Source organism: Ursus arctos, unplaced genomic scaffold (genome assembly GCF_023065955.2).
Source record: "Ursus arctos isolate Adak ecotype North America unplaced genomic scaffold, UrsArc2.0 scaffold_8, whole genome shotgun sequence".
Classification (NCBI taxonomy): domain Eukaryota; kingdom Metazoa; phylum Chordata; class Mammalia; order Carnivora; family Ursidae; genus Ursus; species Ursus arctos.
In genome coordinates this window covers 42,109,888-42,133,519 of record NW_026623100.1, presented here as the reverse complement: position 1 = coordinate 42,133,519, position 23,632 = coordinate 42,109,888, and the positions used below count along the sequence as shown (strand labels likewise).

General features: G+C 38.1%; 1 protein-coding gene and 1 pseudogene across 1 annotated transcript in view; both read right to left on the bottom strand.

Annotated features, from left to right (window-relative positions):
* The window catches only part of LOC113268750 (lithostathine-like), a 180,676-nt gene that overhangs the window by 118,626 nt on the left and 38,418 nt on the right, over positions 1-23,632 (bottom strand). The window lies entirely within an intron of this gene.
* LOC113268756 (translationally-controlled tumor protein-like) lies at positions 7,608-8,106 on the bottom strand (annotated as a pseudogene).

Here is a 23,632-nt window from a genome sequence, read left to right as displayed (position 1 = left end):
ACTATAGCATTATCCACAACAGCCAAGATATGGTATATACATACAATGGACTATTATTCAGCCTTAAAAAAGAAGAAAATAATGCTATTTGTGACAACATGGATGTACCTAGACAACATTATGTTAAATGGATAAGCCTGACCAGAGAAAAACAAATATTGTATGCTCTCATTTATGTAACCAGTCTAAAACTCAGAGTAAAATTCAGAGCAGAGAGTATAATGGTAGTTGCCAGTAGGTGGATGGAGGGGTTAAATGGAGAGATAACTGTCAAAGAGTATAAAATTTCTGTTACACAAGATAAATAAGCTCAAGGGAGGTGGGGTAAAAAATGCTCTGGAGATCCACTATACATCAGAGTGCCTACAGCTAATATAAGGGAAGAAAATTTGCCACCCCAAAATGTGTCTCTTTGGCATGTGGATTATTTTAGGCTGATTCTTTTTAAGGAAAAGAAGACTCAAGAAACTTCTATTTTTGCCTCCCCCATCCCCGAGTCCCTAAAAAATTTAGATAGAGAACTTGTTTCAGGAAGGGAGCTATCACCATAAATATATAGTATAATATGAACTAGTATGGTAGACAGGGAGGAACCCAGCAAGGCCTGTTTGATCAAAGTCCTCTCTAGTACCATTGTTTCTGAATGGCCCAGCGAACATTTGTGTACCATACTCTTTCATTCCTTCCATGAATTGCCTTCCTTCCTTTTTTGGCCCTGGAGCACCACCCCCTTCTTCTTAATCCAGAATGAAATATATGCCTCAATTTGCCTGTCTTTCATGTTTAAGTGGATTCCTCATAAGTATATAATTAAATTTGATTAACTCCTGTTAATCTATCTCACATCAATTTAATTATTCAAGCAGTCAGAAGAATCTTGAATTACAGAGGAAAATTTTTCCTCCCAACACTAACAATACTGTGTTGTATAATTAAAATTGGTTAAGAAGGTAGATTTCATGTTAACTGCTCTAGCCACATACACAAAAATCAATGATAATAATAATGAGGATAGGAGGAAACTTTTAGAGATGATGGGTAGGTTTACAGCCTTGATGGTAGCGATAGTTTCATGGATGCATACATATTCTCAAACTCATTGAGTTGTATTCATTAAATATGTACAGCTTATTATATATCAGTCACACTTTGATAAAGCAAATTAAAAAAATATTACTTTTATGAAAAACACATGTCTCCACATGTCTCTCTGAGGGGTTACAAAATATTCTAATTTTGAAAAGTATGTACGATAATGTGAAATTAGGATTTGGGAGACAATACATGAGGCTTCTTATAACATATGGCATACCACAACTGCTCAATAAATACTTGCTGTAGAAATGAATATAAAGGGGTTGATGGCCAGGCAGACAGCTTGGGAAAAGGTAAACAAAAGAGAGGTCAAAGGCTCTGCCTGGTTGAGATGTTTCCTGGGTCTAATTTTATTTCTTGTAATCACTCTAAAGATGCAGCTCTCTTAGCATTTAAGAGAAATAGGTGGAACTAAACTTGGGCAACATTTCAATTAGATAAGAACAGAATGAATACACAGAGCTAAGAACAGAGCCAAGAACAGAGCCAAAGCTATGGAAAGTGTGACCTCAGACCTCCAAATTATGAATTGGAATACTTCCTTCCTGTGTAAAAGAAAAAAATGTACCAGACCAGTTAAAAAACAAGGAAGATTTTATTCAAGACTATAATAGAGGTCAGGACTATTTCAGTTGGAGAGAAAGATTTAATTCAACTTTGCTGAAACATAAAGGTGGGAGGATTTTTAAATGCTGAGATAAGCTAATGGAAAAGTACTGGAGAACATTAGTGGGGAGGTTGGCCAATGTGATTAGGCTACCTGTGTTTGTTAATAGTCTCTCATCAAAGTTCAGCACCCACTCTCCATCAGAGACTAGGAGATATGAGCCCTATTCTTCTTGATGGTAATATTTCAAAAGGATGGTTATCAGGGCCTTGAGAAAAACATCACCTGGGTTGCAGACAATTTATATTTCAAAGAGGAAAGAGAATGAATTACAATTACAAGTTTTCTTAAGTAAATGCTCTAAGAAAAGTGAGGTCAGGGGCCTACAGTCAAAAGAGCCTGCCTAAAGTTTAGTCAAGATGAGGGGAACTTTAAAGTCATCTTGGTTTTCTTCCTTCCTTGCTTCTTTTCTCCTTTTAATCTATCTTTTCCCTTTTAGACGAGATTGGGCACATTCAGGGTGGTATGGCTGTAGACTCTCTTTTCCCTTTTAAACTATCTTTAAGTACCTGTGATATATGAAAGGAAAATTTTACTAACAAAGGAGAGAGGAATGAGCACCAGGTCAGGTCCTCAGACATTGTTGGCTCTTGGATCTCTATTCCTCCTTGCCTGATAAGATAACACTTTGCTGCTAGTAGACACAGCCTTGGAGGCCTCGAGCTGTGCTTCTATGGGATCTCTGACTAGGCAAGAGTGTTAACTCATTATTACTAACAACAAATTTGGTTTACACATGGAAAAATATTAACTAATTTTTCCTGCCCTTCTTTCTCACTATCACCAACCAGCCTTCAGCAACACACACCTACTCACTGCCACTTTTTCCCTCTGCCTTGAAATGTACAAAGTATCTCTGAGTTTGGACAAATTCTCTTGTGTTACTATGAACAAGTTTACCCACTCCTATGCTTGGAGTGGAAGCCACTCTCTACCTTGGTTATCATAGTTTATTCTTATGCTGCTACTGCTATTTGTAATAAGTCCTCCTTGAAATAATAAACAAGTATGAATGGCTAAAATTCAAGGACTCAAATAAAGGGGTGTGCCTATGAACATATACCAGAGAGATTCAGGTTTGGGGTGGGGCTTGGGCTGTTTGTAGGCATATGGGAAGGTAAATTAGAAGAAAGGACAAAACATACATCAGTAACTGTGTTTTATTTGGTCCTTAAAAGAAAAACTCAAGCCGCATGAATAGCAGCAAGCTATATATATATAATATATTTGCTCTATTTCATTCATTGGCTCTATTTCCCATTAGCTCTATTTCATTCATTGGCTCTATTCCCCATGTGGATATGTCAGGTGTGATTAAGACAGAGACCTTAAAATCAGAAGGTTTTCCTGGGTTATCCAGTTGGACCCAAATAATAACCTTAAAGTTATCCTCCTTCCCCCACCATGTCCTCTCAGGGACAGAACTTGGCTTCTTTGTTTCACTGTCTTATCTTAGCTTCTGGCTGTTGTTGGAGCTGTGTGTACTGGGCATCCCAGTGGCTTTCTACCCCACTCTTCCAGAAGTTGGGTTCCATCCTGGTTGGGGCTGAAGCACTTCAGCCATCAGTGTATCAAAGGTAGGTATTATAAGGCCCTCTGCTGAAGACTGAGCTCTCCAGTGACAGTGCCAATGCTCCAATTTATATTAGTACTTCCTCATGTTTATTTCCTCTGAAGACATTCCATGCCATTTCATTCTTTTTGGAGTTGTAGCTTCTTCCTTTACAGAATCAAATCCCAACCCGTGGGGATGGACCAGAGAACAAAACTGAGTGAAACATCCCATGCTATCATTAGGACTGCCTCTCCCCTCAAGCAAGACAGAGAGCTCCTCCCTGAGGATGACTTTTTTATTAGCAGTCTTCTGCATCCTTCATGCAAATATATTCCTAGCAGTAATCCTTCAGATATTACCAGCAGGGAACTTAGTTAACACTCAAGGTAAGATTCCAAGTATGTATATATCCTGATTTTTTTCTTCTGCAGCCACGTTAACAGAGATAGGAGCTCTACACCTCTCTGCTCTCATGTTGATGCAAAGACCACAATAAAGCGGTTATTGCTAATGATGAGATTCACAATGGGAGCAGGAAGGGAGCAGGCCCACATGCTTGAAATTCACTATTTCTGGTATGTGCAATATTCCTCAGGGGTGCAGGGAGCAAAAGAAAAGTTGAGCATACCTGTTCTAATGAGCCTGTTCCTGAAACTTTAGAATCTCTTTAAGTGACTGTATCACTAGATATCATGGCTTGCTCTAAAAGTGGTACTGACAATAAATTCTTCAGAACAGAAAAAAGCTTGAGTATTGGGCAAAATTATAATCAAATACTAATAGTGAAATGGCAATTGATAACCATCTTCCTGGGAGTGTATTTTGACAGACGAACATAGAAAAAGAAAAACAAATTTATGTTTCGGTTCCTCTCCACTTTTTTCTTTCATATTTAAATAAATCATGACTTTCTACCCTGTATCCTGGTATAAATGCGTGTCAGAACTCTTTCTGCAAGAGCTGTTTTATTAGTTTCTTATTGTTGCTATAACAAATTACCATAAACTTTGTGGCTTGAAAAACACAAATTTATTATTTTAGAGTTCTGGAGGTCAGAAGTCTGAAATAGATCAGCAGGGTTCCATTTAGAGATTCTAGGAAAAAATCCGTTTCCTTGCTTTTTCCAGTTTCTAGAGGCTGCTTGCGTCCTTCGGCTCATGGCCCCACATCATTCCAACCTCTATTATCAGTCATCGCAACTCCTTCTATGACTCTGAGCCTCCAGCCTTCCTCTCCCTCTTATATGGACCCTTGTTATTATTTTGGGTCCAACTGGATAACCCAGGAAAACCTCCTGATTTTAAGGTCTCTGTCTTAATCACACCTGACATATCCACAGGTTCTGGAGATTAGGGTCTGTACAACTTTTATGAGGATGGGGACATTTTCTGCCTCGGACAGACCTAGAACTTACCTAAAGCTAGAATCAACCACGCATGGAATTTATGGGCTAATATAACTGGGAAATCCGAAAAAAAGGTGTATCTTGACCTGAAATTCAAAATATTTCCGATGCCTTCTTTTGGTTCTGTCTCCTACTTCATTGCTTTTAGAATCAGCCTCACATGGAAGGATGATAGTGGCAACAGCTATACACCTCATATCCTCTGATGTTCAAGTCCAATAAGAAAGGAGAATCTTCTTCCCAGGATTTCCAACAAAGTCTCATCATGTTCTATTGGCTCTGAATGCATCGTGTGCCCCTCTCTAAACCAGCTATCATGTCCAGTGAAAATTCTGTATTCTTTGTCTCCAGTTACCACATCTTTAAGAGGAGGATAATATTCAGGTTTGATTCCCCATGTGCAAGGAAGTCCAACATTAAATAGCAAATAAAAAAACTCCATGACAGGGTAAGAGAGAGACTGCTAAAGAAAGAAAACACATTTTTTTCATCCTTCTTGAACAAAGGACTCTGCATTTCCATTTTTCATTGGGCCACACAAATTATACAGTCAGCGCCGATAAATTTGTAAGATCTTATTTATTATTTGAGAGAGAGAGAGAGAGAGAGAGCAAGACATAGAGTGGGGAGGAAGAGCAGAGGGAGAGGGAGAGGCAGAGAATCTCAAGCAGATTCTGTCCTGAGCATGGATCCCTATGCAGGCCTGATCTGAGCTGAAATCAAGAGTCACTTAACTGACTGAACAACCCAGGCACCCCAGCCCTGACATTATTCACAAAGTTTTCATGAACACTAAATGAGTTAATAGAAATAAAACGCTGAGAATAGTGAATAGTGTTTGGCACTTAGTAAGCAAGCAGTAAATACTAGCTATATTATTATCATTATTATTATTAAATTTGTATTAATTATTATCATAAACCATCCAAGGCCATTTTAAAGCAAACATCTGATTGGAATTGTCTCAGACCTGAATTGTCATCATTAATTAGGCTGGCTTGTTTTCCTCCGGTCACTTTAAATAAAGGAACTCATTATAAATCTGAGAGAAGGGGTTTAGATTGCAAAAGGAATTTTATTTTTTCTTCAATATCCAACCGTCAGGCCAGCTGTTTTAGTTCAGGCTACCAATGGGAAGCTACTTAATGAAGTTGCTTATGGTTTAATGATTTGTGTGGCATAAATTATTTGTCTTAATGTTATTCCTGGGGCATTTTCCAATTGTTTCAGAGAATATGCAGTAAAAACAAAGCAAAACAAAACACAAGACAAAACAAAAAAAACTACAGTGTGGTTCCATATTCCCACAACACCTGGTGAGAAATAATCTGCTTCCTCAATTGCAGTTCCATCATTTATTTTATTTTGAATCCCTTCACAGCAAGACTCTTCTTATTTACTTATTGCATATATGCTAAAGATCCCAATAATTGCACATCCAGCACACAATTGATTTTACTCAGAATCCTCATTACACCTCTCAAAGTTCTGGTAATGAAAAAGTTAGAATGAGCTTTAATAAGCATTAGGAAGTTAAGCTTTCTCAGGGAAATAATTTAACCATTTATGGAAATATGTTCAAGTGAATGATGCAAAAATACAGTGTGATTCTCTAAAGAGCTTGAGGTTAGATAAGATGAGTGCATCACAAGGACATGGTGAAGTAAGCAATTAAGTTCTAGCATGACAAATAAAACTGGTTTGCTCTTTAGGACTTAAATACTAGTTTTCCTTATTGTATCTCTTGAGTTCTAGGATTTGTTATGCTTTAACCAAAATGTAAACTGGTCAGTTTTCTTTTCCATTCATTTTGTGGCATCTCATTGAATTGGTGACCAGAATAAAGTATTGTGGAATTTCATATGATACTGGTAATTATGCTATGTTTATTTTGAAGGGAATTTTTTCAATTACTGTATTGACTATATTACATGTTCTGAATGCTTTATTTTGCATATATTGTTAATTTAAAATTGCTCTTCAGGTTGTCCTCAAGTATGTTTTATTCCTAAGTTATGAGCTTTTTCCAGGCAAAAACAAATGTCTTGTTTTCATCTACCTACTGGGCTAATATAGCACTGAAGATTATAGGTTAAAAAGTATTTGATTGAAGGGCTCCTGGGTGACTCAGTGGGTTAAGCGGCTGCCTTTGGCTCAGTTCATGATCCCAGGTTCACAGGATGGAGTCCCATATTGGGCTCCCTGCTCAGGGGGGAAGTTAGCTTCTCCCTCTCCCTCTGCCCCTCTTTCCCCGTCCCTCCCCCCACCTCTTCCCCCTGTTCCTGCTCTCTCTCTCAAAAATAAACAAATAAAGTCTTTTTAAAAAAGTGTTTCATTGAAAACATAAATAAACTTTACATAATATTGGTCAAATATTTAATCATTCCTGAGTGAAGGGAACAGAATGAACCCTATTAGTACACGCCTGGCATATCCTATTGAATGAGAATTCATTACTTTCCTGTATGCTTCTATTTTTTTTTTAACTATACTAGTTTTCATATGTTTCAACAAGTAATGGGTTCTACCTTTCACAAAATAGAAGTATTAAAACTCTCCTCATTTTAGCCTTTAGAAAATGAATTACTAAGTACCAGTAATACTAAGATTTTATAAAGAAGCCTAAGATTCCTCAGGGAGGTGTTTCCTTAAGTTCCTTTTCTTTTATTTTCTTTCTTTTTTTTTTCTTTGAGTTTAAATGCATTTTATTTTTAGACAACCTACATGACTTTTTTTTCTTAAAAACAATGCCTCTACTCCAAATAAATCAAGGTCAAAACAATTGAAGAGCTCAAGAAGGCATCAGTCCTATTTGTCTAAGTCCTGGTGTTGTGTGGATGAAGAGCAGTACCCAGTTGTGACAACAGGTGATATAGCCAAGTTCGTTAACAATTTTGCATTTCTAAACCAACCTTAAAGAAAATCATATATGGAGTCACACTGTCCTCATGGTAGTCCAGCAAAGCAACCATGCCATCTGGATTCATATTTACACCCATAAAGAACTGGTAGTTTTTGAAATTAGCAAGGACGTGCCTGATCTGTTCTGCAACCCCCGTCATTACACTTTCTGGCTGTTTGCCTTTGATTGATTTCATGTCATCTTTGATGTACTTCTTGTAGGCTTCTTTTGTGAAGGTGGTCTTCTGAAAGTAATGGTTCACAATATATCTCAACACCAGTGATTACTGCGCTTTCCATACCTTTGGCCTCGGGGCCTTCAGTGGAGGCATTTCCACCAACGAGGGAGTCATCAATGTTACCCTCTGTCCTACTGACCATCTTGCCCTCCACCCCCAGCCCCAGCCTGTCTATGATCTCTCAGATCTTGTAAATGTTGGAGAACATCTCATCATGGCTGATGAGGTCCCAGTAGATGATCATGAGGGCGGCTGGAGAGAAACAACTGTTGTGCTAGCTTAGCAGGAGCCAGGAGCAAGCTCAGTGCAGCCAGAGTGGCACTGGGGGGCGGGGAGGGGAAAGGGCAGCTGGTGGAAAAACTTAAGTTTCTTTCTTTTAAACACTGTCAGTTGTCCAAAAATCCCTGTTTTCAAAGCAAAAGTATCTTTTTTGTTGTTTCTTTTGACAGCATTACAGAGCAGTTAAGGACACATGCTTTTTTTTGGAGCCAGGTGGTCCAAATTCAAATTCTGATTCTGATTATAAAAATTGTGAAAGGAGGACAAGTTATTTAATCTCTTTGTCAATCCCGTTCTCTGTCAAGGGCAAATAATCATAATAAAAGCATATATGTGTGTGTGCACACGTGTGCTTGTGTGTGTGTGTGTGTGTGTGTGTGTGTGTGTGCATGTTTCTATCCAAGGCTGGTAGGAAGAAGCTGAAATGTTTCCAATGGTGGTTGAAAAGGCCCTTGCGGAAGATCTTTTCCATCTTAATCACTGGCTTCCCCTGTCAATCTCCCTTTCTTCCTCATCCAGAATACTATGGGCAGAAGGAGATGTCCATGGGATTTTTATTCCTCTTGTCTTTGGACAGAAGAGAGATTTTCCACCTGTATGTTAAAACATTAAGGTAATGGGTTTTGTGGATTAAGCACTCTCTGTTAATGAGCAGATGACTTGCTGACGGGATCTCTTTGCTGAGACTAAATATGGCTATGACCTCAGGTCCTCTGGTAGGACCTGACTACCAAGGGTTTGCCCAGGACTGAAGGTTTTAGTGGGATTCTCAGTGAAGCTATGACAGTCCTCTACATTAGTTTTGCCTTCATTTTTCTTTTCTTGGTTTATCAGTATGAATTTGACAATATTTTTCTGCTAGCTATTGACTCATCTCATGGAAACCTCCTCCTTGTCAAATCTTAAGAAACCACATGAAATTTCTTTAGAATGGTAAAGCTTTTGATGATACTTTATGTAATTTGTCCACTTTCCTTTCATTCCTCTCTCACATGTGTGGAATATAAGTTATTCTCAATTATATTTTACATATCTGCATTCCATTCTTCTAGCCATGTGACAGTTCTTTTCGGAATACAAACATGAAAAATAATATATTTCCCTTTCCACTTCAAATTGGTTGTATCAATCAGGTTCTTACTAAAATGATTTCTGACAATCTTTTCTTCTACCTTCATTTAGCTTCTCACTGTACCTATTGATGAAGCCAAATATATTTTCATGGCTCTCTTCTTCAAACTCATTATGATTTGTATGAATTCTGTTTTCAGTTCCTTCCCTGTTCTACTTGGTTATTGTCCTTGAGACAGTATATGATTTCTAAACTTTTTTTTTTCCTTTTTTTTTAATTGCATGGGGCTTTCCTAGCTTAGCAATGATGATGATTTAGCTTATTTCCGCTACGTTAGACTATTTATTTTCATTCCTATCTCTTGTTCTTTCATCAATGGTAACTCCATTTCTGGCCTCCTTTCTCCCTTATTTTTGACTGTCTTTAAAGCATTGCCCCCCAACTTCTTAATAACCAGGGTTGAGGCAGGTATAATTTAAGTAAGTTTAGGTAGCTAGATTTGTTTTCCTTTTCAGTTGTACAAAGTGCTTTGGTTTATTTTCAATTATGAAAGACAGATGAGAAAAACTCAGAAAATATAAAAATACATGCAGAAAATATTAGATGGTATTCTATCTCTCAGAATAATAATCAATTGAATTTGAGATTACTACATAACTTTGAGACTGAAAAATAGTAAGCACTTAATTTTTGTTAATACTATTATTGCTAAATAGTAATGACAGAAGTGGGTTCTTAAACATTTTATAATATATTTTAAATATTTTTATGTGAACAAAAGATAACCTATTTTCATAATGTACCTTTTGCTAATAATGATCAGATAGTTTAATCACAAAGCTCATGGTTTTTATAGAAAGCCCTATATTATTATTTTACATGTTTAGTAGGTTTGGGTTTTTTCAGTAATAATAATGACTTTGCTTGATTATTCAAACTAATGTCTTAACTTCTTATGCTAGTGCCAATATTTGAAAGAACTCTGGCCAGAGAGATTAATTATTACTATTTCTAACTTTAATAATTTCTTCAAATTAGGGCAATAAGAATTGATCTTTTATGAAGCAATGTCCCTTCTATAGGAAAAAATCCTAACATCAAAGGATGATATTTTCAGGGTCCAGCTGCCAAAGTTCTTTCCTTATACCCTAGAAATAAACTTCTTTCTGTAAGAAGTCTGATAGTGAATATTTTCAGCTTTGTGGACCATACTGTCTTTATATCACAGCTACTCAACTCTGCTGTCGTAATTTGAAAACAGCCATAGACAATGCATAAACAATGGACTTAGTTGTGTTCTAATAAAACTTAATCTACAAAAGCAAGTGGTTGGCCAGATTTCTTCTTCTGCAAGCTATAGTTTACCAACCCAGAGAACATAGCACCATCATGATTTTGTTCAATTTTAGGTATTACTTATTGAGTACTTCTCATATACCAGATATTGTGTTAGGGTGCTTGAGTACATTATAAATTTGATTCTTCACAACAATTCTATTAATTAGGTATTCTTCTTTTATAATTAAGGAAACAGAAGCACCACAACTTAAGGTACATAGTATGTGGCAGGGCTGGCCTTCTAACACCCTCCTGACCCAAGTCTGTTTCATGCCAAAGCCTGGACCTTGTTCCTAAAGAATGCTTGAGTCCCTCATTACTAAGGTGCCTGCTCATTGATTTATTACCACTTCCAAGGGGATCTGTATGCTTAAACAATTTAACATTTAAAATAAAGGACTGATGTTCTCAGTAACATATAATTTTAGCAATAAATTTTACTCTGTGAAAGTGTAGGATTTCTTTCTTGCTTCCTTAGAACTGTACTATGGAGGCTGAGACCTAAACTGATAGTCTATTCTATTCACATCTATAAAGTATCTCAGAATTATGAGAATATTAAATGAATTTCCTTTCCTCCCCTTTCCCCTTTTCACTTTCCCCTTTCCTTTCCTTTTTTATTATTTTCTGGGTTTTCCACACATCAAACTTAATTTATTCTCAAAAAAGCTAGAATGAAAAGAATTTGTACCATACCTGGATCCAATGAAAAAATATGGTATTCATAGCTTAAAGAAAACTAAATTTAGTTTACATGAATTTAGTTTTGGAAATTATTGATCTTCTTGAGGTAATGAAGGAAGTGGAAAAAATACAGAGTTTTGATGTCTGGTTCCATCACATACAAGCCACATGGACAAGAGTGACTTGCTTAGCATGAATGACAAGGATGACTTAACTCACTGGAATCTCAATACCTTTAGGTATAAAACAAGGTTAATAACTACTTTATAGGATTTTGAGGAGGATGAAATGTAAAAAGTGCTATGTTAGAGATACTATGCAAATATTTACGTATCCCAGATGTCTCTAAATCTTCCAGCTTGCTGGAATCACCCGACTTATAAAATTTATCCAAAATGGCCCAAAACCTGTCTCACATTAAGAAGGGCCACTCACTTCTATCTTAGTATTGCTAGGCTTTATTGTTGCTGCTGTTGTTTTGATAAGGCTTATGTCGCTCTAAGTTACTGTTTGTACTCTATTATTTCCTGTTTGTGCTTTTTTATTGTACTAGTATTGACCATCCCATGCCTCTAGCTGCTGTTTCCTTTTCTTTGCTTCATATCACTAGATGGAAACAGAGCCTGAGCTGTGTGCATTAACTGTGCTGAAGACACAAGGACCCCGGTGCATGTCTCACTCTATTTTCATCTCTCACCTGCTCATTTTTAAACTCCTCCAATTCCATTCCTGATATTTTTCTAGGCAGAACAATTCAACTCACTCTTACTGTCTCCTTCCACACATGCCCAGTGCTGACCTCACTTTCTGCATCCAAAACAGTTCATTCTTTCTCATCTATGAGATAACCTTTCCAAGATAGGAATTTCCATCTCCTAGTAGGCAAAAGTGACTGCAGTCAAAAACTGAGTTTTCCCCTGTCTGTGATTTTATATTAATGTAGCTTTAGGAGGCCAACATTTATTTTCTCTCTTTCTTTCTTTTTCTCTTTCTTTCTTTCTTTCTTTCTTTCTTTCTTTCTTTCTTTCTTTCTTTTTCTCTTTCCTTTTCTTTTCTTTTCTTTTCTTTCTTCTGTAGCTTGTGTTTAGCAACAATTGAGGCTCAACAGGCCTACCATAAAATATCTACTAGACAGAACTTATACTAACTTGTCCTTTCAAATAGACTATGCATTCTATTTAAAAAAAAAACTTTTTTTCTTATTGAAGTGTAACACACACAAAGAATAGTACACAAAACAAAAAATAGAGAGTTAATTGAATATCTTTTAAGTATGAATACCCTTGTAAACATCACCTAAGTCAAGAAATAAACACTGGCATCAATCCAGAACCTCACCCATAACCTTTCTCTATCATACCACATTACACCTACCCTAAAGATAACCACTATCCAAATTTCCAACACTACAGATTTTTCTATTTTGAAATTTTCTGTAACTGGAACCATACAGTAGGGATTCTTTTGTGACTGATTCATTTTCCTTATCTTTATGTTTGTGAGATTCATCCATATTGTTGTACGTAGCTCTAATTCATGAGTTTTGTTATATATATATATATATATATATAATTTTATTGCATGAACACACCTCTATTTTTCTTTTGTCTCTGGACCTATATTTAAATTGTTTCCATATTTTAGCTATTATGGATAATGCTGCTCTGAACAGGACATCTGTCGTTCCTAAATAGCTGAGAGTGGATATTCTCAGGCTTACGTCATATGGTTGTGCAACTGTAGTAAATACTGACACACTTTTTTCTTGGTCACTTACCCAAAGTTTTCTCCTCTCTAAAGACCTAAGCTTTGGTGTTCCGCCTTTATGATTTTGCCTTTATAGCTCTCATGTTCAATTACCAGCCTCCAATTCTGTCTTCTGTTAAGAATTGACAGCTTTCATGACACAGCTGAGTTGGAGTAACATTACATTAAATTGTAATATCCAAAGCTAAATGAGTACATTTAGCTTATTTGGAAAACTCTGTCACTTTACTTTCTAAAATTTTCCTCATTGGAAATGGAGAACCATTGCCCTCTTCCATGAATTTGAAATTTCCATCTTGAGTTAAGATGGTGGAGGAGTAGGGGTCGCCTTTTTCAGCTGGTCTCCTGAGTCGAGCTGGATATCCTGAAAACCCACGGAATCAGCCTGAGACGCAGGAAGATACATCTGGATCCCTACAAATGAACATCTCCAGTGCTGAGTATTGAAGTATGAAGCGGGGAGCTATGAATCTGCGCACAGATATCGGAAGATAAACGGAAGGGGAAGGGAGCCACCACGCTGGGGAGCCAGGAAGCAGTCACCACCTGTACTGGGGATCGGGCCGGACTTGTGGATGGGCACCTGCTAGAGAGAAGACCGAGACCATGAGAGAGCAGACTGAGACCATGAGCCTGGGAACATGCATGCGACCAGACTGACAACCAGAGCTCCGGAGTGTGCGCGAACCACGTTGAAACAGAGAGCTTGGGAGCACGCACGGGAACCAGGGGAGGCTGGCAGTGTTAGAAACACAAAGGACAGAGACGACTGGGCCCTGGAAGTGAGGGCTGGGACACTGGCTGTCAGGTGCACAACCCGGGACACTGCAGGGTTTTTAGCAGCACCAACATAAACAGAGTTAAAGAGGCCAAGAGAGCTCACTGGAGAGCAGACTGTGATCTCTCTGTTCTGAGACAGAGGCTAGGATTTGGCTACTGCTGCTCTGACTACTCTCAGAAGAGCCAAGAAAACCACCAGGGAAAGCCGCCAGGGAACAAAAGCCCGGAAATACCAGCTCACATTGTGCCAATCCCCTTCCCCCCTTGCAGGGGACAGGGAGACTCTACCCAAACAGGGTTGCCAGAGTATCGGTGTGGCACTCCCCTTCCCGAGAAGGCAGGCTGAAAAATCAAGAGGCCCACATCCCTGAGGTCCGTATAAAACAAGTGCACACTGCCTGGGTCCTAGTCAATAATTTGGGCTCTGAGCAACCCTGTAACCTCTCCTCATCAGAATGACAAGAAGGAGAAATCCCTCCCCCTCCAGCAAAGAAAAGATAATGAGTATGTGGCTTCTGCCACAGAACTGATGGATATGGATATAACCAAATTATCAGAAATGGAGTTCAGAGTAACAATGGTCAAGATGATGTGTAGGCTGAAAAAAAAAATTAACAAAAATATTAATGAGAATATAGAATCTCTAAGGGTGGAAATGAGAGCGAATCTGGCAGAAATTAAAAATGCTAAGAATCAAATGCAGTCAAAACTAGATGCTCTGATGGCCAGGGTAAATGAGGTAGAAGAACAAATTAGTGAATTGGAGGACGGGATGGTAGAAGAGAAAGTTAGAACAGAAACTTGGCTCAAAAAAATCCAATCTCAGGAATGTAGATTATGGGAGATTACTGACTCAATGAAACGTTCCAATGTCAGAATCCTCAGCATCCCTGAGGGGGTGCAGAAAGAGAGAGGTCTAAAAGATATATTTGAACAAATTGTAGCTGAAAATTTCCCTAATCTAGCAAATGAAACAAGCATTCGTGTCCAAGAGGCAGAGAGGACCCCTCCCAAAGTCAACCATGACAAACCTACACCACGTCACATCTTAGTGCAATTCACAAATATTAGATCCAAGAATACAGTATTGAAAGCAGGCAGGGTGAAGAAATTTCTCAGGTACAGAGGAAAAAATATCAGAATTACATCAGACATGTCTACACAGAACTGGAATGAGAGGAAGGGTTGGCAGGGTATTTTTAAAGCTCTATTCGAGAAAAACATGCAGCCAAGGATCCTTTATCCAGCAAGGCTGTCATTCAGAATTGATGGAGAGATAAGGACCTTTCAGGATCACCAGACACTGACCCAATTTGTAACCACAAAACTAGCCCTACAGAAGATACTAAGGGGGGTTTTATAAAAGTAAAAAGGCCCAAGAGTGATATAGAACAGAAATTTACAATCTATAGAAACAAAGACTTCACAGGCAACACGGCATCATTAAAATCATATCTCTCAATAATCACCATCAATGTGAATGGCCTAAATGCTCCCATAAAACGTCACAGGGTTGCAGATTGGATAAAAAGACATGACCCACCCATTTGCTGTCTACAAGAGACTCATTGTGAAACTAAAGATACGTCCAGACTGAAAGTGAAGGGATTGAAAATCATTTTTCATGCCAATGGACCTCAAAAGAAAGCTGGGGTAGCAATTCTCATATCAGACTGATTAGATTTTAAACTAAAGACTGTAGTTAGAGATACAGAAGGACATTATATTAGTCTTAGAGGATGTATCCAACAAGTGGATATGACAATTATAAATATCTACACCCCCAACAGGGGAGCAGCAAGATACACAAGCCAACTCTTAACCAGAATAAAGAGACATATAGATAAAAATATGTTAATAGTAGGGGACCTCAACACTCCACTATCAGCAATAGACAGATCACCTAAGCAGAAAATCAATGAAGAAACAGAGCTCTGAATGACATACTAGACCAGATGGACCTCATAGATATATATAGAACACTACACCCCAGAACAAGAGAATACTCATTCTTTTCAAATGCACATGGAACCTTCTCCAGAATAGATCATGTACTGGGTCACAAAACAGGTCTCAACTGATACCAAAAGACTGAGATTATTCCCTGCATATTCTCAGACCACAATGTTTTGAAACTGGAACTCAATCACAAGGAAAAATTTGGAAGAAACTCAAACACTTGGAAACTAAGAACCATCCTGCTCGAGAATGATTGGATAAACCAGGAAATTAAAAATCAATTTAAACAATTTATGGAGACCAATGAGAATGAAAACACAATGGTCCAAAACCTATGGGACACTGCAAAGGCAGTCCTAAGGGGAAAATACATAGCCATCCAAGCCTCACTCAAAAGAATAGAAAAATCTAAAATGCAGTTTTTATATTCTCACCTCAAGAAGCTGGAGCTGGAACAGAAGAACAGGCCTAACCATGCACGAGAAAGCAGTTGATCAAGATTAGAGCAGAAATCAATGAATTAGAAACCAGGAGCACAGTAGAGCAGATTAACAGAACTAGAAGCTGGTTCTTTGAAAGAATAAATAAGATCGATAAGCCACTGGCCAGACTTAGTCAAAAGAATAGAGAAAGGACCCAAATTAATAAAATTATGAATGAAGGGGAGAGGTCACAACCAATACCAATGAAATAGGAAGGATCATTAGAAACTTTTATCAACAGCTTTATGCTAATAAATTAAACAACCTGGAAGAAATGGATGCCTTCCTGGAAACCTATAAACTACCAAGACTGAAACAGGAAGAAATTCATTATTTAAACAGACTGATTAATTATGAAGAGACTAAAGCAGTGATCAAAAACTTCCCCAAAAACAAGAGTCCAGGGCCTGACGGATTCCCCGGGGAATACTACCAAACATTCAAAGAAGAAATAATACCTATTCTCCTGAAGCTGTTTCAAAAAATAGAAACAGAAGGAAAACTACCGAACTCATTCTATGAGGCCAGTATTACCTTGATCCCAAACCAGGCAAAGACCCCGTCAAAAACGAGAATTACAGACCGATTTCCCTGATGAATATGGATGCCAAAAATTCTCAACAAGATCCTAGCTAATAGGATCCAACAGTACATTAAAAGGATTATCCATCATGAACAAGTGGGATTCATCCCTGGGATGCAAGGGTGGTTCAACATTCAGAAATCGGTCAGCGTGATAGATCATATCAACAAGAAAAGAGTCAAGAACGATATGATCCTCTCAACTGATGCAAAAAAAGCATTTGACAAAATACAGCATCCTTTCCTGATTAAAACCCTTCAGAGTGTAGGGATAGAAGGTACATTCCTCAATTTCATAAAAACCATCTATGAAAAGCCTACAGCAAATATCATTCCCAATGGGGGAAAAGCTGGAAGCCTTTCCCTTAAGATCAGGAACACAACAAGGATGCCCACTCTGCCATTATTATTCAACATAGTACTAGAAGTCCTTGCAACAGCAATCAGACAACAAAAAGGGATAAAAGGTATCCAAATCGGCAAAGAAGAAGTCAAACTGTCTCTCTTCGCAGATGACATGATACTCTGTATGGAAAATCCAAAAGAATCCACCCCCAAACTACTAGAAGTTATAAAGCAATTCACTAATGTGGCGGGATACAAAATCAATGCTCAGAAATCAGTTGCATTTTTATACACAAACAATGAGACTGAGAAAGAGAAATTAGGGAATCCATTCCATTTACAATAGCACCAAAAATCATACGTTATCTCAGAATTAACTTAACCAGAGACGTAAATTATCTATATTCTATAAATCACTCTTGAAAGACATTGAAGAAGACACAAACAGATGGAAAAATATTCCATGCTCATGGATCAGGAAAATTAACATAGTTAAATTGTCTACGCTACCCAGAGCAATCTACACTTTCAATGTCGATCAAAACACCAATGACATTTTTCAAAGAACTGAACAAACAGCCCTTAAATTTGTGTGGAACCAGAAAAGGCCCTGTATCACCAAGGAATTGTTGAAAAGGAAAAACAAAGCTGGGGGCATCACGTTGCCGGATTTCAAGCTGTACTACAAAGCTGTGATCACCAAGACAGCATGGTACTGGCACAAAAACAGACACATAGACCAATGGAACAGAACAGAGAACCCAGAAATGGACCCTCAGCTCCTTGGGCAAGTAATCTTTGACAAAGCAGGAAAAAACATCCAGTGGAAAAAAGACAGTCTCTTCAATAAATGGTGCTGGGAAAATTGGACAGCTACATGCAAAAGAATGAAACTTAACCACTCTCTCACGCCATACACAAAGATAAACTCCAAATGGTTGAAAGACCTCGATGTGAGACAGGAATCCATCAAAATCCTAGAGGAGAAAATAGGCAGAACCTCTCTGACATTGGCCACAGCAACGTTTTTCATGACACATCTCCAAAGGCAAGAGAAACAAAAGAAAAAATGAACTTGTGGGACTTCATCAAGATAAAAAGCTTCTGCACAGCCAAGGAAACAGTCAAAAAAACTAAGAGGCAGCCCACGGAATGGGAGAAGATATTTGCAAATGACAGTACGGATAAAAGACTGATATCCAAGATCTACAAAGAACTGCTCAAACTCAATATACAACAAATAAACAAAAAATGGTCAGAAGATATGAACACAGACTTTTCCAATGAAGGCATACAAATGGCTAACAGACGCACGAAAAAAATGTTCAAAATCATCAGCCATCAGGGAAATTCAAATCAAAACCACATTGAGATACTACCTTACACCAGTTAGAATGGCAAAAATGGACAAGGCATGAAACAACAAATGTTGGAGAGGATGTGGAGAAAGGGGATCGCTCCTACATTGTTGGTGGGAATGCAAGTTGGTACAGCCACTCTAGAAAACAATGTGGAGGTCCCTTAAAAAGTTAAAAATTGAGCTACCCTACGATCCAGCATTGCACTACGGGGTATTTACCCCAAAGATACAGACATAGTGAAGAGAAGGGCCATATGCCCCCCAATGTTCATAGCAGCATTGCCCACAATAGATAAATCATGGAAGGAGCCGAGATGCCTTTCAACAGATGACTGGATTAAGAAGATGTGGTCTATATATACAATGGAATATTACTCAGCCATCAAAAAGAACGATTTCTCAACATTTGCTGCAACATGGACATGACTGGAGAAGATAATGCTAAGTGAAATAAGTCAAGCAGAGAAAGACAATTATCATATGGTTTCACTCATTTATGGAACATAAGAAGTAGGAAGATTGGTAGGAGAAGAAAAGGAAGAAGAAAGGGGGGGTAAACAGAAGGGGGAATGAACCATGAGAGACTATGGACTCTGGGAAACAAACTGAGGGCTTCAGAGGGGAGGGGTGGGGGAATGGGATAGGCTGGTGATGGGTATTAAGGAGGGCATGTATTGCATGGTGCACTGGGTGGTATACGCAAGTGATTAATCATGGAACTTTACATCAAAAACTAGGGATGTACTGTATGGTGACTAACATAATATAATGAAATTTCCATCTTACTGTATATCCTCAGTTAAAGAAAACATACAAAATGGCACTCAGGCCTTGAACTACATCTTGCTTTCCTGCAGCTAGTAGGGTAAAATCCATCCCCTGCATGGTGCATGCAATTGTGAATAAGGTGGTTATGGAGAAGGCAACACACTGCTGTAGTCATAACCAAGGCCCTTGATTTAGGAAATCTATATTAGAGGGGCCACAGGGAGTCAATTGTCATCTATCTGCCTCATACAGATTTTAATTATACCACTAACTTTGGCAGAAAGATGTCATCTAACCCTCTGCTAAGACACATTCTTTGTAAAATTAAAATTGTTCTCTTAGGAGGAGATATATGCAGAGTGAAATGCAAACATAAACACAAGCCCTATTTACCTTAAAGCAACTACTGAAACAGGATGAGTCTAGAAGATCTATATTGATATCTATTCCTATATCTATATATCACGTAATTTTTAGAATAGCCAAAAAAATTACCATGACTTTCATCAAGAGTAGTAGAAAAATAAAATCCCAGCTATTTCAAAAAATCAAATAGAAAAAAAGCAAATCATTGTAGATTTTGCTATATTAAAATTACCTTCCCTATCATCTGCTTAACTTCCTCTTGGAACTTTTATAAAACTTAAATTTTAGCATGGCGATTTTTTCAAAAGACTATTTCAAAAGTTAAAAAATGTTTATATGGGATGGGGAAAGTGTTAGTGTATACAGTTCAGGCACAGTAAAACCCATTGTTTAAGGTCAAATTCAAGGAACGACGTGAAGGAAGTAGGGGAAATAGCTACCAGGCTATCTGTGAGTAGGGAACTCCAGGCAGAAGGAATAGCAAATGGAAAGAGCTATAAGGAAAATCATGTTTAGTGTACCCCAGAAACTGCAAGTAGGACAGTGTGGCTAGGGCAGAGAGAACAAGAAAGTGTACAGTAGGATATGACATCAAGAGATTGAGTGGGGGGTGGGGGGAGTGGGGGGGGGCACCTGGGTGGCACAGTCAGTTTAAGCATCTGCATTTGGCTCCGGTCATGATCTCAGGATCCCAGGATCAAGCCCCTCTCAGGTTCCCTGCTTGGTGGGGAGTCTGCTTCTCCCTCTGCCTCCCCCCACCCACACTCATGCTCATGCTCTGTCTCTCTCTCTCTCTCTCTCTCTCTCTCTCAGCTAAATAAATAAAGTCTCAAAAAAAAAAAAAAGAGAGAGGTTCAGTGAGGCTATCACACCTTTAGATTGTGTTCTGAAGTCACTGGGAGACTTAGAACACAGCAATGTATAATCAAACTGATGTTTAAGAAGATCACTCTAGCTGTGTATGAAGAATGGATTCAAAGGGGCAAGTAGAGAATGGGGGGATGGTGGCAAGAGGAAGTCTTTCTGATAGTTCAGACAACACGTAATGGTGGCTTTGACTAGACTGGTATAATTTAAAGTAGAGCCCAATGAATGAGGAAGTAAAGGAACAGAGATGCTATTTGCAGATGGAGCAGGAAATATCATCTTTATGGTTGATAAATATAGCTTGGCAGGCACATTGCATAGTGAGAGCCAAACATGTAGGCCTCCTAACTCCCTACACACTGGTCTAGGAAATGGAACAGTCTCTCAGAATCTTGGTGGAAAATCACTTACTTGATCTCTGCCTCTCAGGGTCAGGGATAGGGAGGAGAAGTTTTGAATCACTTCATGTAGTAGAAGCAGTTAGTTATCTCCCCCAAACCATTTTCTCCTTTATTCTGGATGTGTGATGGTGCAGCAAGAAACATTATTTCCCAGCCATCATTCTTACCAATGTAATGTGAGGAAGAGTGATATGTTCACTTTTATATTATTTGATTAAAAGGTAATCCTGTGGCATGAATATCCCCCATTTTCCTCCCTGCCAGCCAGAAACAGCAATGGCTGGAGCATCTGGTAAGCCACATGTTGCCAGATGCTACCTTAAATGAATACTCTCATAAGTACTCTCTCATGAAAGAAAGAGTTTTAATATCTTTAAGTCACTATCTTACTGTTGGATCTTCTTGTTACAGAAGCCTAACCTTATCCTTACTAATACAACTCTTTAGGCAAAGAACCCTGGTAAGCTTAGGACAGAGGGAATGTGGAAAGGTAAGCCATAATGTCAACAACTATGGTCTTGCAGAAAGAAATATCCATATTTTCTTCCTTTCTATATCATGTATATGTTTATATATTTTAGCTAATAATCCTATTTACTCTCATCTGTCAAGCTATTTCATATAGTGTGTGTTGGTGTCATTAACTTTATTTATTTATTTATTTAAGATTTTATTTATTTATGTGACAGAGAGACAGCCAGCGAGAGAGGGAACACAGCAGGTGAGTGAGAGAGGAAGAAGCAGGCTCCCAGCAGAGGAGCCCGATGTGGGACTCGATCCCGGAACGCCGGGATCACGCCCTGAGCCGAAGGCAGACGCTTTTAACAACTGCGCTACCCAGGCGCCCCTGGTGTCATTAACTTTAAAACGTACAAAGTGGAACACAAAGTTAGGATGAGAGGGTATGGGAGGAGAAATGGCTATCATGCAGAGATTCAGATTCAGAGTTGTATACAATAGTTGATATTGGAGTTTTTCTACTTTGATGAAGAGAATTATTTATTTTCTTTTTTTATAAAAAGTAGGTGAATTATACTAGAAATAATCAATTTGTGCTTTTGTAGTTGATGCTATTAGGACTTTTTAAAGGATGGGTAACAGTGTATGCTGTTATTAGGTCTACAGAGGAAGAATCTTTAATAGAGTTTCTGGTCATATTTTCTGGATATTATGTATTTTGAACATCCTTGCTATAGACAGAAAACATATAATCTTTTGTGTTCAAATTCTTACACTAAAATCCAGAAAACCTAAAATCTTTGTTTCTTGGAATTGCCTCTTTCAGATACAATCTTGAGAGCTAACCTCCACTTCTGTCTATCAGATAGATATACCTGTGCAAGACTATAATTTAGAAATGAGGAACTCTAAGGAGATTTTTTTTTTTTTTTTGGCCAAAGGCAGATATTTTGATTTTGTTAATAGCAATGATTTCCTACATTCTAGAGTTCCAGTATATAAGCAATTTCAATGCAACAGTAACATGGTTTATTCTAATGCTTGGTGAAACAAGTAAAAGAATCACATATTTTTATCAGAACAGTTTGGAAGTATAATTTTGGGGGGCATCAATACTATGAGCATAGAAACCAACATAAATCTCTGTCTCTGGTTAAACAGTTTTGAGGCCAGATACACTTCCCTGCCCCTGTGATAAGCAATATGGGATCAATTATTCCTTTCTGTCCCTTTGTTAACCAGTACTGAGAACTAGCAAACATAACCTAGCTTCTTGCTCTAAGAAATATTAGCTGATGAAACCAACTAAAACAGCATACTCAGCCAGACTAACAGGTTACTTCTCAAGAATAACTTTAAGACTTTTTGCCTCACTCCACCTATCAATCCAAAGCTGTTTATCATAAGGCATGCCCAATCCAAAGCAATTCTACTCACTGAGACACCTGCATTAAAATCATTCAGCCCAGACAATAAAAACCCTAGGAATATCTACCCATGACTTCCCCCTTCTGAGATACTACTAAGAATTTTTTGAGGTTGTCTTCTCCCTACTTCTGCAGGTCTAATGAGTTTAGTCTTTCATGATCAACAGGTTTTTCTGATAGTCTTTTGGGAGGTGATAACTGAAAAGTAAAAGCCTAGTTAGCTTGGTTCTCTAGTTCTTCAAACATTATGTCAACCTTGCAAACATCTTAACTACTTTTCTGCTTTATCAGTCAGCTTCTGTTTACTAACTTGAAACCAAGACCCCTGTCTGTTAACACTCACAAAGTAATTCCTTTCAAATCTCATTAAATCCCATACAATGCGTGGCTGAACAAAGCAGGCCTCCATTGTACACTTCAAAGTTAGGGTATCCTATTTAAAGTGGAATCTTTGTGGTAGTGGGCTTTTTAAATTAGCAGTTATGCTAGGGAGAGAATTGATGAGAAAACTTCAAGTTACCTAAATAGAAAAAAAAAAATCAAAACAAAACAAACAAGCAAACAACAAAACCAAAAGAAAACACTCAGGACAGCAGTCCATTTCCACTACCTATAGTGTCCCTTTTTCTACTTCCCCCACCTACTTCATGAACTGAAATTTTAAACTGATGTAGCTCCCAACCATATTTCAATCCTAACTGTGGACAAAGGGGGGGCCGTGAGTAGGAGGCAGTCATTAGGGAGCAAATATAAATCCTACGAAGAACTTAACTAATGCTTATATATTGAATGCCTGCCTGTAGTGCTTATCTTCAGTTGTCAATTGGTCAACTG